This window comes from Rhinopithecus bieti, unplaced genomic scaffold, assembly GCF_001698545.2.
Source record: "Rhinopithecus bieti isolate Rb0 unplaced genomic scaffold, ASM169854v2 scaffold_83013, whole genome shotgun sequence".
Classification (NCBI taxonomy): Eukaryota; Metazoa; Chordata; class Mammalia; order Primates; family Cercopithecidae; genus Rhinopithecus; species Rhinopithecus bieti.
The window spans coordinates 39,065-57,457 of NW_016830366.1; the positions used below are offsets into that span (position 1 = coordinate 39,065).

Below are 18,393 nucleotides of genomic sequence, written 5' to 3' on the forward strand. Positions count from 1 at the left end.
AAGTTTATTTTTTCAAGCTTAAAGGAAAGTATGTATTACCAGCACATACACTATCCTGTTCGTGCCTTATCTCCTGGTAATCCTTATAAGACACCATGATTAAATATTGTTTTATGCCCATTTTATGGAAATAGAATCGTGGAGTGCACATTTAAGGCAACTCTCAGAGGTTAACCAGTTGGAAAAGTGGACAGAACTAGGCTGTCAGATTTCAGAGATTGCACACACAAATACTATGTGACACTGCTTTACCGCTGTGAGTTCAGAAGAGAATTCCTTTGTTTATATGGAAATAACAAAGCCGACAGTGTGCCAGGAATAATTGGCATCCATACCACAACCCTCCTGTACCAGTTTGGTGATTTTAAGTAGGGTCATCCTGTCCATAAATTAATCAGATCCTTAGGCTGGTCACACTTCTGAAATTGGTACACCAGTTTGTGTGTAAGGGTAACTTTCAAACAGGGAAAAATATCTATAGATTTCAGCAAGTTATCCAAAGGGAGTTGGCCACTACTCAACGTTCTCTGGATGATAAGAGAATGCCACCAGAGCCTACACTCTTTCAATGGGGAGAATAGTGTCAATTTCTTTTTTGCCCAGTTTTTGTTCTAGTTTTTAATCCAGAGTGTTCTAGTCACACACACATATGTTAGCTATCAGGACTATCTGCAGATGCTGGTTCCTCCACTTCAAAACAAATCTGCCAACTCCACCCTGAAGACGTTTATACTTTTGACTGTGGTGGTTTTATGATGGGCAGGTAGATATCTAAGGACAGTGTAATGTGCTCATTAATACCATAATTCTCTTTAAATTTTAAAAATGAACTTGTAGAATTCAGTGGAAATTGGCCCATTCTAAATATTAAAGTATTAATATTAGAATTAATTTTTAGTTGGATGTGGTATATAGGAGGGTCAGCCCATTCTCAAACTCAGCTGGAGGCATAAGGAAATTGTTTAACCTAGTGGTGTGAACTTACAGAAATAGTGATGGTGACTGGAGTCATGAAACTAGATAGAGGGGAAGATGAATCTGGATCACGGAACATGATATAGATTCTGGATATGAATTAAACTCTGGTACCAACGGCACACTTTGCTAAGACAGTCCTGTGATTCATGTACTCTCAAGAGATCATATATGTTCAGCTGTATAGTACCGATTATGTCCAGTTATGTTCCAGTTATAAATCAAAGTGTTCTAGTACACACCATACTTAATTATGAGGACTATCTGTCAGATGCCAGGCTTCTCCACTTCAAACGAGGTCAACCAACTCCACCTGAAGAACATTCATAACTGTTGGCTATGTGTTTAACAAATGATGGCAGGTAAGATAACTCTTTCTATTTCTGCCCTAATTGTGACGTCTTAGTATAAATTATTTTCTCCATTGAAAAGATAAATATGAACTATAGTGTTTAATTCTCCTTGATTTAAACGAAAAAAAAAACATGACACAGGAAATTCTTATGTGAACATAAAATGGGAATTTTTTGATCCCAAGAAGTGGATTCATTGTGCAGGAACTGTGTTTTTAATTATCACATTTATGCTCATAATTGGTTTTTGCAGTTTTGATGTGTATTACTATATCCCCTTTAGTAAGAAATCAAGGCTGACAATATCAAATGGCTTGCCCCAGTGATCACATGATAGGAGATAAGAGCCAGGGTTTGAACGCATCCTTCTGATTCCAGAGTCTGTATTTTTCCCACTCCCAAAAAAACTCCTTTCATAATTGAGATTACAGTCTACAGTCTCAGTTTCTGTTATCCCAAGTCTCTAGTGCCTATCTAAAAAATGACTAAGTTTTTATTCCTCATGAATATGAAGGCACTAGGATGCGTTGCCATAATTGGACTTGTCCAAAGGAGTCTTAATATGAGTTTTGTATTGTGTATGAGAGAAGACATTACTAACTCCACAATTAAACAATGAAGACAAAATAGATTGCATCCTGACAGTTGTGGATGAAGACCATTGGCATAAGGAACACAGATAGGCAATAATCTCTTCTGTAACAAAACCAGACTAAACTTATTCAACCCACATTCCCAAACTCCTCAATTAATTAAACTTTTCCCAATTTTCTGGTGCCTTTATTTTCTCTTTTTTAACAATAGAGATAGAATCACACTCACTCTAGGGATTGGCCAAGGATGAGTTAATACAGTGTAAAGCATTTAGAAGCATGTACCGTGGAGGGTAGTAAATGGTCTGGTAAAAATGTTTTCACAGATTAAAAAAAAAAAAAAAAAAAATAAGCCCCTATTTTATAGGAAATGAAATAGTTCAGAAAATTTTTAAATCAACATTATATTGTAAACATTTTATTAAATACTATATGTAATAAAATTTATATAATAAATCAATGTAATTATTGTGTGTTAATATTTATTATTTAATAAATAAGTAAATTTATAAACAATAAATTTGTATAATAAATATAAATAAATTTATTATTAATATAAAAATATAAATTTTATTAAATATTAATGCAGGAGCATATTCTTTTGTTTTTCAGCTTTTATGTTGTAAGGTACATATGCATGATGTGCAGGTTTGTTACATAGGTAAATGTGTGCCATCGTGGTTTGCTGGATCTATCAACCCATCACCTTGGTATTAAGCCCAACATCCATTAGCTATTCTTCCTGATGGTCTCCCTACCCACTACCCCTCCCCTCAACAGGCCCCAGTGTGTGTTGCCCCCCCCCACCCAAGTGTCCATGTGTTCTCATCATTCAGCTCCCACTTATGAGAACATGCACTGTTTGGTTTTCTATTCCTGCATTACTTTTCTGAGGTTAAAGGCTTCCAGCTCTATTCATGTTTCTACAAAGACATGATCTCATTCCTTTTTATGGCTGCATGTTATTTTATGGTGTATATGTACCACATTTTCTTTATCCAGTCTATCATTGATAGACATTTGGGTTGATTCCATGTCTTTGCTATTGTGACTAGTGCTGCAATGAACATGTGCGTGCATGTATCTTTATAACAGAATGATTTATATTTCTTTGGGTATATACCCAGGAATGGGATTGCTAGATCAAATTATATTTCTGCCTGTGGATCTTTGGGGAATCACCACCCTGTCTTCCACATGGTTGAAGTAATTTACACTCCCACCAACAGTGTAAAAGCATTCCTTTTTCTCCACAACCTTGCCAGCATCTGTTGTTTCTTGATGTTTTAATAATCGCCATTCTGACTGGCAAGAGATATTATATGGTTTTGATTTGCATTTTTATAATGATCAGTGATGTTGAGCTTTCTTTTTCATATGTTTTTTGGCTGCGTGAATGTCTTCTTTTGAGAACTGTCTGTTCACGTCCTTTGCCCACTTTTTAATGGGGTTGCTTTTCTTTTGTAAATTTGTTTAAGTTTCTTGTAGAGTCTGGATAGTAGACCTTTGTCAGATGGACAGATTGCAAAAGTTTTCTCCCATTCTGTAGGTTGTCTGTACACTCTGATTATAGCTCATTTTGCTATGCGTAAGCTCTTTAGTTTAATTAGATCCTGTTTGTCAATTTTTGCTTTTGTTGCCATTGCTTTTGACATTTTTGTCATGAAATCTTTGCCCGTGCCTATGTCCTGAATAGTATTGCCTATATTTTTTCTAGGGTTTTTATAGTTTTGGGTTTTACATTTAAGTCTTTAATCCATCTTGAGTTAATTTTTGTATGAGGTGTAAGGATTTTGTATTTTGTATAAGGTGTAAGGGGTCCACTTTCAATTTTTGCATATGGCTAGCCAGTTCTCACAGCACCATTAATTATATGGGGAATCCTGTCCCCATTGCTTTTTTTTTGTCAGGTTTGTAGAAGAACAGATGGTTATCACTGTGCGGTCTTATTTCTGAGTTCTCTATTCTGTTCCATTGGTCTATGTATCTGTTTTTGTACCAGGAAAATGCTGTTTCAGTTACTGCAGCCCTGTAGTATAGTTTGAAGTTAGGTAGTGTGATGTCTCTAGCTTTGTTCTTTTTGCTTAGGATTGTCTTGCCTATTCTGGCTCTTTTTTGGTTGCATATGAATTTTAAAATAGCTTCTTCTCACTCTGTGAAGAATGTCAATGGTAGTTTAATGGGAATAGCATGGAATCTCTAAATTACTTTAGGCAGTATGGCCATTTTCACGATATTGTTTCTTCCTATCCACGAGCATGGAATGTTTTTCCATTTATTTGTGTCCTCTCTGATTTCCTTGAGCAGTGGTTTGTAGTTCTCTCTGAAGAGGTACTTCACTTCCCTTCTTAGTGTATTCCTGGTACTTTATTCTTTTTGTAGTAATTGTGAATGGGAGTTCATTCATGATTTGTCTCTCTGCTTGCCTGTTTTTGGTGTATAGGAATGCTAGCAATTTTGCACATGGATTTTGTATCCTGAGACTTTGCTGAAGTTGCTTATCAGCTTAAGAAACTTTTGGGCTGAGATGATGGGATTTTCTAGATATAGGGTCATGTCATCTGCAAACAAAGATAATTTGACGTCCTCTCTCCCTGTTCGAATACTCTTTATTTCTTTGTCTTGCCTGATTGCCGTGGCCAGAACATCTGATACTATGTTAAATAGGAATGGTGAGGGAGGGCATCCTTGTCTTGTGGAAGTTTCATGGGGAATACTTCCAGCTTTTTCCCATTCAGCATGATATTGGCTGTGGGTTTGTCATATATGGTTCTTATTATTTTGAGGTATTTTTTTCAGTACCTGGTTTATTGAGAGCTTTTAATATAAAGGGATGTTGAATTTTATCAAAGGCCTTTTCTGCATCTATTGAGATAATCATGTGATTTTTATCATTAGTTCTGTTTATGTAATGAATTACATTCATTGATTTGCCTATTCTGAAACGACCCTGCATCCTGGGGATGAAGCCAACTTGATCATGGTGAATAAGCTTTTTGATGTGCTATTGGATTCAGTTTTCCAGTATTTTATTGAGGATTTTTGCATCGATGTTCATGAGGAATACTGGCCTGAAGTTTTCTTTTTTTGTTGTATCTCTGCCAGATTTTGGTATCAAGATGATGCTAGCCTCATAAAATGAGTTAGGTAGGAGTCCCTCCTTTTCAATTTTTTGGAATACTTTCAGTAGAAGTAGTACCAGCTCTTCTTGGTACCTCTGGTAGTCAGGAGCATATTCTTGGGTTATCCTTTGATGAAAACAGCTTTTAGTTAACCTACAATACCCTTGAATTTCATGTTTTATCTACCATCAACATTGCAAAGCATGCCCTACCCCTGCCTGACTCCTACATCAACATATTGGAAAAAAAGATTTATCATTACTCAACACACATGATGCTCTCAGAAAAGGCAAGTTAATTTTAATCTAGTCTCAGTGAAACAAGGGAAGGTAAAATATAAGGTGTTATCCAAAGTCACACATGGCACACTCATGATTAATCAGAATGCTTGGGGAATTAAGCATATAGATAAATATAGACAGTGATGCATATAGATATAACGATATCTGTATATATCTATATGATATACCTAATGATACATATAGATAGTGAAGGGTAAGATAGATTGAAAAGGTAAATGTTCCCACCATGTCTGGGAACACCATGTGTGGGAACATTTACATGGTGGGAACATTTACCTTTTCGATCTATCCTACCCTTCACTATCTATATGTATCATCTAATAAAGTATTAATCAGTATTTGTTAATATGTAGCTTTAAAGCACTGAAAGATAAGAAAGACTTTTTTTTTGTCCCCTAACAAGGGCTGAGACAAAATGATGCCTACTTCATTAGAGAGATAATCATGTGTTTATTCCTTTGGTTGATGAAAACCACTCTTTCCCCAAGCATTCTGATTAATCATGACTGTACCATGTTTGACTTTGGATAACACCTTGTATTTTACCTTTCCTTGTTTCACTGAGACTAGATTAAAATTAGCTTGCCTCTTCTGAGAGCATCTCGTGTGTTGAGTGATGATAAATCTTTGACCTGTGACTAAAACTTTATATTAACTATATAAATGGATGGCTGTGTATGCATATGAAGACTGTGACTTTGCAATGGTTGGATTTGACCTTAATGGAATATTTTCACTGATGTTTTTCAGCAAATGAGGGGTGATGAAGTAAATCAAGTTGCAACAGGGCTTCAAAGCAAAAAGAAACATTCCAGAAAATCCAAGAGACACTCTTCATCTAAGAGAAGGAAGAGTATGTCCCTGTGACTAGACAAACAGGAAGGTGTAGGGGAATGCAATCTCTGGGCCTCAACCATGTCAAAGGACAATTGTAGTCATGTCCTTGAGGGATGAACAGATATGAGCCCATTTGCAGGTGGAAGGGCAAGGTTCTAATTAGGTGCAACAATTTGGAGTTGCTGTGTTAGATGAATGAAGCAGGTTCCTGGGGCAGAAGGAGATGGTGGGCTCAACAAGAGGATGTGTCTGCTCACTTTCTGTCTGTCCTCACACTCCGCTCTAACCCAATGCAGTCTGGCTTCTTAGTGTACTCCATGAAACTACTATCATCAAGGTCACCAGTGTTTGTTGCATTTTGGCATTAATGTCTCAGCAACATGTGACACAGTTGTTTACTTCCTCCTGCACGGAAAGCTTCTTGGGTCCCCAGATACCTGGATTTCTTACCGTGTTACTTGAGACTCATTTTCTTCTCCTTTTGTTTTCTCCCCTGCCTTCCCACCTCTAAATATTTCAGATATTTAGCATGATCCTAGGCTCTCTTCCCTTCAATGTACTATCTCCTTAGGTGATGCCATGCTGTCTTAGAATTGTAAATGATTCACACTAAAAAAGCTCTCACCATTATACTTCTAGACTACAACTTGCTCCTGAAATCCAGACTCAAATGCAACTACACACGTGGTATCTCTACTGGGTGTCTAATAGGCATCTAAAATTCAACTGGCCCTACATGTTCAAATTTCTGACCTCCCTCTCTCCAAAAATACTCTACTTTTAGTCTTCACGATTTCAGTTAAAGATACTGTCCATTAAGTGAAACATCCACAAAAGTGTAACAACCAGATGTTCACAGGTATAGGGGATTTAGAAGTCTTGGTTTTTAGAGTTTGTAGCTATCCATAGTGCATATAATCCCACCATGGCCTAGTTCAAACTCTCAACATAAGGTCACTGAAGCAGATTCAGGAAGAGTTGGCAGCACTCGGCTCTCATAGTCAGTTTCCTAACACCTCCTGAACACCCCTGATGTACTTTTACTTAGTAGTTCACATCAAAATACTTAAAGTCACTTATGAGTTATCTTATGATTCTTTTATTACTCTCTCATTTCCCATCTCTTAGCAAGTCCAGCAGTCAATGCCCAGTATAAATTCTGCATCCAACCATTTCTCTCTATCCCTCCAATGCACACTGCCATGATCTCTCTCCAAGCTAGTAGAATACCTTCTTAGTTCTGTTTTTCTAATCTTCACTCATCTATCACATACTCTCTAACCCTGTGGCTAGATAATTATGTCAGTGTGTAAATCACATTATGCCATGTCCCTCCTGAAAACCCATCCTCAACTCTCCTAAGCACTCAGAACAGACCCTGAACTGGCTTTGGTCTGCAAGCCTCTCTGCACGGCCTGGCCTCTATCACCCTCTCCTAACACAGGTCCCATCCATTTCCTCCTGGCTCTCTCTGCCTCTGTCCTTCAGCTCTGTAGTGCCCAATCCATCCCCACTCCATCCCCTACCTTTGGCCTCACCGCAACCTGGAACTCTCCCTCTGCCTCTACACAGGAGGCTCTGCTTCTTCTCCAAGCCCTGCCCAACGGCACCTCTTCAGAAGGCACTGTCAAACCAGCAGTCTCCCCTGAGGCTCCCTCTGCTGCTGTCTCCCATAGGTCTGTGGACTGCTTCCCCAACACCAGCCCAGTGCTGCTTGCTTCATTTGCTCATTGTGCATGTACTGTCTGACTGCCCCATGAGGATGTGAGCTCCACAAGGGCAGGCAACGTTGCTCTCTGGGCTGTTTACTGCTGATCCCCAGCTCCTGGCATGCTGCCTACCACAGATGATGAATAAATGAAAGAGGTGTCAGACCTGGAGTGAAAAGAAAGTCACTTTTTCTAGACAAAAGGGAAGGATCTGTAGAATCATATAAAAACACAGATGTGTGATGATTGAGTGGAGATAAGAGTGCTCAACTCCAATAGCCACGTCTATTTTCTCAGAATATTTGGGGTAGAAAGGAAGCAGGTTAAGGAGGGTCACTTAGTCTGGCTTCCTGCTGCACACAGCATGGTATTTATAGGTGAACTATACAAATAATATCAAATGAGAAATGTAAAGGACAGCAAGATGACACAAAATGATGAGTACAAAAACCTGTGAATGTTTATTCTGCTGTTGCACTTCTTTACTGCGCGTATTCATTATGCCAAGAGGTAAGAAGTTAGTTTTATTGTATTACCTACCTGATCTCTATTTGCAAGATCTGAGATTTCCACGTGGTAAATCCTTCTGTTTCATGAAATAAATAATTCCCTAGAAACTGATGAATACATAGCTGTCCCTCTGGGGGAGGATGGGACAAAACACACCTATCTTGCAGCTCAACCTCTTCATTTGGTTTCCAGATGCTAGCATCACTCACAATGTCCATGAAGAGAAGATAAAAAATGGCCAGCCAGCACCCGGTAATGTCGCGACAACAGTTCCACCAGCGTTTATTAATATGGCAACAGCTGATATTTCAATACATGAGTATCAGGGATCAGTGTAACTTTGCTCACATGTTATACTGTTCTACTTGGTTTCCACTATGCACTATATGCATAGTGTCATGAGGGAAAAAGGTAATTTTGTTGTTTTATCTTTTCTGGCCTCAATTTTAGGGTTCTCAGATTGCAGATTGCTAACTGGTGTATCCTCTTTCTTTATGAGATGATTTCCTAGATACTGAGCATCAGGGGGGTATGCCTGTGCAGCTGACATAATGCACTTACCTCACAGCTCAACCACCTCATTTGGTTTCCAGATGCTGCAGTCACTCACAACATCCGTGAAGAGAAGATAAATAACAGTCAACCAGCACCTGATAATGCCTTGCCGACTGCTCCACCATGGCTTGGTAATATGGCAGCAGCTGGAGTTTCATCCACGAGCATGAGGGATCTGTGTATGTCTGCTTATTATTTGGACTTGTCCTACTTGGTTTCCATAAGCAGGCATATTTTCATGAATGGTGGTAGGTGGTTTTGTAGTATATTCTTTCCTGGCCTCAATTTGAGGGGTATCAGGTGGCCACCCGGCATATCCTTCCCTGCTTTTTTAGATAATTTCCTAGAAACTGGACATCAGACAGATAGGCCTGTGGACTGACATAATGCACTTACCTTACAGCTCAACCTCTTCACTTGGTTTCCGCATGCTACCGTCAATCCCAATGTCCATGAAGAGAGGAAGGAAAATGGTCAACTGTAAACGGATAACGTCTTGTCAAATGTTCTATCAGGGCTGATTAATATGGCAGAAGCTGGTATTCCAGCGATGAGTACCAGGGATCTGTGTATGTTTGTTTATTAGTTGTAGTGTCCTCCTTGGCTTCCATATGCAAGCGTAGTGTCATGAAGGGAAGAAGGTTGTTTTGTTGAATTATTTTTCCTGGCCCCAAATTTAGGGGCCTCAGATCATTACATGATGTATTTTCCTGCTTTATTGGATAATTTCCTGGAAACTGAGCATCAGTGGGATATACCAGTGAGGTTTTCATAATGCACTTACCTCACAGCTCAACCTGTTCCATTGGTTTCCAGATGTTACCATCACTCACAATGTCCGTGAAGAGAGGATGGAAAACTATCAACCCCAAACTGATAATGTCTTGTCAACTGTTCCACCACAGCTTGGTCATATGGCTGCAGCTCCATCCACGAGTATCAGGGATCTGTGTACGTCTGCTAATTAGTTGTACTGTCATAGTTGTTTTCAATAAGCATGCATATTTTCGTGAAGGGTAGAAGTCAGTTTTGTTGTATATTCTTTCCTATCCTCAATTTGAGAGGTCTCAGATGGTCACCTGGCATGTCCTCCCCTGCTTTTCTTGATAATTTCCTAGAAACTGAGCATCAGAGGGATATACCTGTGGGGCTGATAATGCGCTTACCTACACCTCAACCTCTTCGTTTGGTTTCCAGATTGTACTGAGGGGAAGAAGGTGATATTGTTGTATATTCTTTACTAGTCTCAATTTGATGGGTCTCAGATGGCCACCTGGCATATCCTCCCTCCTTTCTTAGATAATTTCCTAGAAACTGAACATCAGAAAGATATACGTGAGGGGTTACCATAATACACGTATCTCACAGCTCAACCTCTTCATTTGGTTTCCAGATGCTACAGTCACCTTCACTGTCCCTGAAGAGAAGATGGAAAATGGCCAACCCCAATCTGATAATGTCTTATCAACTGCTCCAACAGGGCTTATTAATATGGCAGGAGCTGTTATTCCAGCCATGAGTACCAATGATCTGGGTATGTTCACTTATAAATTGGATTGTCCCACTTGGTTTCCATATGCATGCATAGTGTCATGAAAAGGAGATGGAGGTTTTGTTGTATTATCTTTCGTGCGCTCAATTTGAGGGATGTCACATCACCAACTGTGATGTCCTCCGGCTTTATGCAGTAATTTCTTAGAAGCTGAGCATCACAGGGATATACCTGTGGGGTTGACATAATGCACTTCCTCACAGCTCACTCTCTTCATTTGTTTTCCAATGAAGTCACTCACAATGTCCATGAAGAGAAGATGGAAAATGACCAACCCCAACCTAATAACGTGTTGTCAACTGTTCAACCAGTGGTTATTACTTGGCAGCAGCTGGTATTCTGGACATGAGTACCAGGGATCAGTGTATGTTTGTTTACTAGTTGTAGTGTCCTACTTGGTTTCTATATTCATGCATATTGTCATCAAGGGAAGAAGGTGGTGTTGTCATATTATGTTTTCTGGCCTCGATTTGAGGGTTCTCAGAGGGCTCCCTAGTATATCCTAGTTCTTTATGAGATAAATTCCTAGATACTCAGCATCAGAGGGGTATCCCTGTGGGATTGACATACTGCACTTACCTCAGAGCTCATCCACTATGTTTGTTTTCCAGATGCTAGCGTCACTCACAATGTCCGTGAAGAGAAGATAAATAACAGCCAACCAGTCCCGATAACGTCTTGTCAACTCTTATTAATTTGGCAGGAGCTGGTATTCCACCCCGAGTGCCAGAGATGAGTGTATGTTTGTTTGCTAGTTGTACTATCCTACTTCGTTTCCATATGCATGCAGTGTCATCAATGGAAGAATGTAGTTTTATTGTATTGTCTTTCATGAGCTGAATTTGTGGGGTCTCAGATCACCACCTGGTGTATCCTCCTGCTTTATGTGATAATTTCCTAGAAACTGAGCCTCAGAGGTGTATACCTGTCGGGTTGGCAAAATGCACTTACCTTACAACTCGACCTCTTCATTTGGTTTTCAGTTGCCACTGTCAATCACGATGTCCACGGAGAGAGGATGCAAAATGGCCAACTGCAACAGGATAATGTCTTGTCAAATGTTCTATCTGGGCTTATTAATATGGCAGGAACTGGTATTCCTGCAGTGAGTAACAGGGATCTGTGTAGGTATGTTTTTTTCTTGCACTGTCCTTCTTGGTTTCCGTATGCATGCATAGTGTCATGAAGGGAAGAAGATCGTTTTGTGAATTATCTTTCCTGACCTCAACTTGAGGGGCCTCAGATCATCATATGATGTATTATCCTGCTTTATGGGATAATTTTCTAGAAACTGATCATCAGTGGGATATACCAGTGGGACTGACATAATGCACTTACATCACAGCTTGACCTCTTCCTTTTGTTTCCAGATGCTACCATCACACACAATGTCCATGAAGAGACGACGGAAAATGGCCAATGCCAAACTGATAATGTTGAGTCAACTGTTCCACTGCAGCTTGTTCATATGGCAGCAGCTGGTATTCCATCCATGAGTAGCAGGGATCTCTGTATGTCTATTAATTAGTTGTACTGTCACACTTGATTTCCATATGCATACATATTTTCATGAAGGGTAGAAGGTGGTTTTGTAGTATTCTTTCCTAGCCTCCATTTGAGGGATCTCAGTTGGCCACCTGGCATAGCCTCCCCTGCTTTCTTAGATAACTTCCTAGAAACTGAACATCAGAGGTATATACCTGTAGGGCTGACAAAATGCACTTACCTCACAGCTCAACCTCTTCATGTGGTTTTCAGATTTCACCATCACTCACAATGTCTGTGGAGAAAAGACAAAAATTGACCAAACAGCACCTGATACATTCTTGTCAACTGTTACATCAGGGCTTATGAATTTCGCAGGAGCTGGCATTCCACCCAAGAGTACCAGGGATCAGCGCATGTTTGTTTAGTAGTTGTACTGTCCTACTTGGTTTCCATACACATGCAGTGTCATGCAGGGAAGATGGTGGTTTTGTCGTATTATCTTTTCTAGCCTAAATTTGAGGGGTCTCAGATCACCACCTGTATTATGGAACAATTTCTTAGAAACTGAGTCTCAGAGGGATATATATACCTGTGGCTTTGACATAATGCAGTTACCTCACAGTTCGACCTATTCCTTTGGCTTTCAGATGCTACCGTCACTCAAAGTGTCCACGAAGAGAGGATGGAAAATAACCAACCATTACCTAATAACGTCTTGTCAACTCTTCTACCAGGACTTACTTATTTGGCAACAGCTGGTATTCCAGCCATGAGTACCAGGGATCAGCGTATGTTTGCTTATTCAGTTGTACTGTCCTACTTGGTTTTCTCAGATTGCTAACTGGTATATCCTCCTTCTTTATGAGATAATTCCCTAGATACTGAGCATCAGAGGGGTATGCCTCTTTGGTTGATATAATGCACTTACCTCACAGCTCAACCACTTCATTTGGTTTCCAGATGTTGCAGTCATTCACAACGTCTGTGAAGAGAAGATAAACAACGATCAACCAGCCCCTGATAACGTCTCATCAACTGCTCCACCATGGCTTGGTAATATGGCAGCAGCTGGAATTTCATCCATGAGTACCAGGGATCTGTGTATGTCTGCTTATTAGTTGTACTGGCCTACTTGGTTTCTCTAAGCAGGCATATTTTCATGAATGGTAGAAGGTAATTTTGTTGTATATTCTTTCCTAGCCTCAATTTGGGAGGTGTCGTTAGCCACCTGGCTTATCCTCCCCTGCTTTCTTTGATAATTTCCTAGAAATTGAGCATCAGATGGGTATATCTGTGGGGTTGACATAATGCACTTACCTCACAGCTCAACCTCTTCATTTGGTTTCCAGATGCTATCGCCAATCCCAGTGTCCATGAAGAGAGGATGGAAAATAGCCAACCGCAACCAGATAACGTCTTGTCAAATGTTCTATCAGGGCTTACTAATATGGCAGGAGCTGGTATTCCGGCCATGAGTACCAGAGATCTGTGTATGTTCAGCTTTTAATTGAATTTTCCTACTTGGTTTCCATATGCATGCATAGTGTCATGAAGGGGAGAAGGTGGTTTTGTTGTATCATATTTCTTAAGCTCTATTTGAGATATTTCTTAAGCTCAGAATACCACCTGTCATGTCCTCTTGCTCTATGCAATAATTTCTTAGAAGCTGAGCATCAGTGGGATATACCTGTGGGTTGAAATAAGGCACTTACTTCACGGCCGGCCCTAAATCATACTTCAGGCTATTTCCGCAGGCATTTAAGTTGGTATTATCTTATTCTCACACTTTCTTCCAATGCCATGGAGCCTTCCAAATTTATCATAATCTGGGAGTGGATGTGGGCCCTCAGTTGACTCACTTTGTATTTTTCTAGTTTGTATCTTTCCATGAGGATGCATTTTCTATTTGCATGTAGATGGTAAATTCTATTTTGTATCCACTACTACCTCTTACATCTCATAGATGCTGTAGATATCCTCTGGTTAATGGAATACCTCTTTCATTTCAGGTTTTAAAAAGTTGTCTTAATTCAACAACTCGAGAAGGCACTTAAAGAAATAGATTCCCAAGGCTGGGCGCGGTGGCTCAAGCCTGTAATCCCAGCACTTTGGGAGGCCGAGACGGGCGGATCACGAGGTCAGGAGATCAAGACCATCCTGGCTAACACCGTGAAACCCCGTCTCTACTAAAAAAATACAAAAAACTAGCCGGGCGAGGTGGCGGGCGCCTGTAGTCCCAGCTACTCGGGAGGCTGAGGCAGGAGAATGGCGTAAACCCGGGAGGCGGAGCTTGCAGTGAGCTGAGATCCGGCCACTGCACTCCAGCCTGGGCGATAGAGCGAGACTCCGTCTCAAAAAAAAAAAAAAAAGAAAAGAAATAGATTCCCACTGCCATCTCAGAAAAGTTAAGCACATGAGAAAAAAAATAATTGTGTTAGTGCAAAGACCAAGGAAATGCTGTAGGATGGAACAGGTTATTGCTGAAGCTTCCTATAATTTTGAAGTGAAGAGAATTCCCTTCCAAAAGCTAAGAAAAAAGGAGGGAGCTTTTTATATTTAATAAATCTCTGTTAATAAAAGCCGCACTTTTGTTTGTTTGTTTGTTCTTTTGCTTGAGGAGGGGCATGAGTTAATAACTCACCAAGGTATTTAGTATTACAGTCCTGATTTCTGCAGCAGCTCACATTGTTGTAGCTGGTATTTCTCTCCATTTCTCATTCCCTTTGCCCTGAGATAGCATGTCAGCTGGTCATGATGCTTGGTCTGGCAGGATGGCTCAAACCTTCATTACTGAACAGTCTGGACCATTAGATATCCTGCCTGGATTGGGTTGCTGTAATTTTCCGTTAAGTGTAATAAACATGGGAGGACTAAGAAGCTCTCTAGATGTATCAGACATACTCTTTTTTAGCCCCTGGTGTAGTGCAATTAATCCCCCTTTGGTCATCAGGTTTGTCACCCCAGCCAGTAGATGACCCCCTCCTTTGCCTCTAGATAGAAGATGCTGAAGAGACCAAAATGGCCAGGTGGCAGCATCAATCTGTTTTCAGTGGAGTCACTGTTGTGTCCCTTGTCGAAAGCATTTCTTCCTTTGGAACTAAGACTTCTAGTTCAGGAGAGCCTAAAGTAGGAAGGACAGGAAGCATTTATTCTAGTGGATCACTGAGGTAAATAGTGAGTAGGGACACTCCCAGTTATACCCCTTCATTCTAAGACTAATGAATCCTGACAACTGGAGAAAAAGCAGACTATGTTGGATGCAGATATACAGCAAACACTGCTTCCTAAAAGTAATTTCTCAGACCTGCAAGGTATTGCCACCTAGTTAGCAGTGTAACTGAGTTGTACAAGGTCATTCCACGTTTCTGTTGATCCAGTCACTTTAACATAATGGGGGACAATTTGGGAGGCTGATTTGGAATCAAAGAACTATGAGGCCAAGGCAGTATCATGTCTTTAAAAAGATGATGGGGGATAGGGAGATATAAATAATAAGACCAGTGATTTCCCATGAGCATGGGGCCATAACTGCACTTTATTTTCTGGAAAGTGAGTGCCTTGTTTGGAGGTGATGCTGTGTGGGATACCATGATGGTAAATAAAGCATTTTCTAGGTGCACAAATGTTTATTTTCTGAAATTACTGTGGATGGGAAGGAAGATCCATATTCAGAATAAGTGTCTATTTGAGTAAGAACACAGTCCTGTCCCTTCCATAGTGGTCCAGTGTAATCACCTGCCATCCGGTAACTGGCTAATCACGCTGGAGATAGGTGCCATATAAGAGACTCAGTGTTGCCCTCTGTTCTAGAAGACTGTACTCTCAGCAATGACTATGTTGCAGAATTTTGCTCCTTAGTTCAGCTAAAACTGAGTTCTTGTCACACGAACAGGGAAGATTAGGTTCGGGGACACGTTGAAGGGTGAGGAGCTAAATTTATTGGTTGAAAAGGAAAAATAGGAAGGGAAAAAAAACTCTCAGCAAAGCGAGAGGGAGTCCTGCTAATAGGCCCCCACCTCACAGATTGATTCTGGACCACCACATAGGAACCAAAGAGACCAGGCTCCCCACCACCACCCCTGCACAAGATGCAAACTTCCCTTGGCTCCACACCCTTCTCCCAGTACACATGTCGCCATTATGAAGAAAGAATCAGTTGGGAAAAGGCTAGCAAACAGTCCCAGTTCTTCTGGGTGTGGGTTTCATTCGGGAGCAGCAGTCGAGTTTCTCAACTTTCAGGCCGTTTTAGGCTTGAAGAAGGGGTTTCACCTGGGACCCTTGGCTGTCTCATGTCTCTATCAACTGTAGCCAGGTTGGCCTTGGTGAATGGAAGTCCATGCTACTGAAGCATAATCTCTACACCTGTCACCTTGGCCACTTTGTGAACTCATGGGCTTATGACACCAGTGTTGGGGAAAGAGGCTGATTAATATCTAGATAATAGGTACTTTATCCTTCAGATTATTAAAATTCTGCTCTACTGAGGTTACCCTTTGCCGAGAACTCTCATGAGACCTAAGTATCTTCACATTGTATATCCATTTGGACTAGTCTGTCCATATATTTTTTCCCAGACCTCCTTGTCACAAATTTCCAATCATGTGTCCACAAAGTCCTTGATTATACAGCCAATAAAGGAGACACCGCCTATACATGGATTCATACTGATAGGTCTGGCCATCTCTCCTCCACACAGGAGCACTGCTCAAACATCTTCCCTCTGGGAGGATTTCCCTTCCCCACTGTCCTTCAGCGCTATCCCAGTTGGGCCTGTCGTAATGTAGCTGTCCAATTCTGGCTTTTGTGGTAGGCAGGCATTATGGACAGACTGAATATTTGTGTCCTCTGAGAATTCATATGTTGAAACCCTAACTCCCAATGGGACAATATTTGGAGGTGGAGCCTTTCGGAGGTAATTAGGTTTAGATGTGATCATGATGTTTGGGTCCCTATGATGAGATTAGTGCCCTTATAATTAGAGAAAAGGGAATTTGTTCTTCCATGCTTCTTCAAAAGGTGAGGATGCAGCAAGGTGGCTGACTGCAAGCCAGGAAGAGGAACCTCACCAGAATTTGAGCATGCCGGCACCCTGATCTTGGACTTCTAGCCTCCAGATCCGTGAGAAAGAAATGTCTGGTGATGAAGCCATCCAGTCTGTGGTATTCTGTGATAGCAGCTCGAGCTGAGACAGCTGTAGTCTGATTCCCCAGACTCCCCTCTCCTGTGTACTCGATCAAGCACTAATCCAAGTACTGCTATGGTTGGATTTTGCTGGATAATTAATGTCTCAAGTCAGTTGACCCTGAGACGTGAATGTGGTGCGGGTGGGCCAGACCTGGCAGGGTAATCCTTGAGAAGTACAGCATTTTCCTTACCAAGGAGCGGAAGAAGAGGTAAGAGAGTCAAAGCACAAGAAGGATGTGACACAGCAGGCCTGCTTTGAGGGTAAAGCCATGCTCCCAAGAAGGTATAGAGTGGCTCTAGGCATTTAGTGCAGTTTCTGGATGACAGCCAGCAAAGAAATGGGAACCACATTCCTACCACCTTAAGGAACTAGATCTAAATGAGCTATAACATGAATAAGCTTAGAAGTGGATTACTCCGCAGTCTCCACATCAGCATCCAACCAGCCTGACATTTTGAGTTGGCCTTGGGAAACACCCAGCAGAGACGCCAGTTGAGCCTTCCTGGTCTTGACTTGCAGAAGTGTGGATAATAAATGTGTGTTGTTTTAGGCTGCCCAATTTGAGGTACTTTGCTATGTGGCAATAGAAAACTAATACACGTGCTGCCAGCCCATTATAAAGAAAGAATAGTAAGTAAGCCAGGCCTAGGGATTTTTTTGTTGTTTGCTTTTGAGACAACTCTGTTCATAAGGGACCCCCCTTGGAGCCATAGGTGTGGGTTCAAGCACTTTTTCTTTTTCTAGGTCAAACTCAGAAGTAGCAGATTTTCCAGTCATTAGCAGGTAAGTCACAGCAGCACACCTCAATGAGGTACATGTTACCATAATCAGAACCTAAGGAGGCCCACTATTTTGCCTGTCCCCTTTGAGTGGCAGGAAGGGTGAGATGTACCAACTTGCCGTTCACCTGATAAATACTATGCTGACATGCCTCTGAGCACTTGACCACTAAATATTTTACTAAGTAAAAGGCCCCTGATTTTTTTGTGCGAATTGATACTTAGATTGTCATGTTAGTATGTTACCAGTGTGTCTAGAGTATTTGCTAGGTCCTGCCCAATCAGCGTAATGTCATCAATGCAAAGTAATGGTGTCACATGGTGGGAAGGAAAGGAGATCAAGATCCGTAAGGACTAGTTTGGGACATAAGTTTATGATGCAGGATACTTTCCTGACTCCTTCACAGGACTCATGACAGGGGTGCCCAGCCAC

General features: G+C 40.9%; 1 pseudogene; it reads left to right on the top strand.

Moving 5' to 3' along the window:
- Positions 1–1,170: 1,170 nt before the first annotated feature.
- LOC108524344 (sarcoma antigen 1-like) lies at positions 1,171–14,556 on the top strand (annotated as a pseudogene).
- Positions 14,557–18,393: the final 3,837 nt, after the last annotated feature.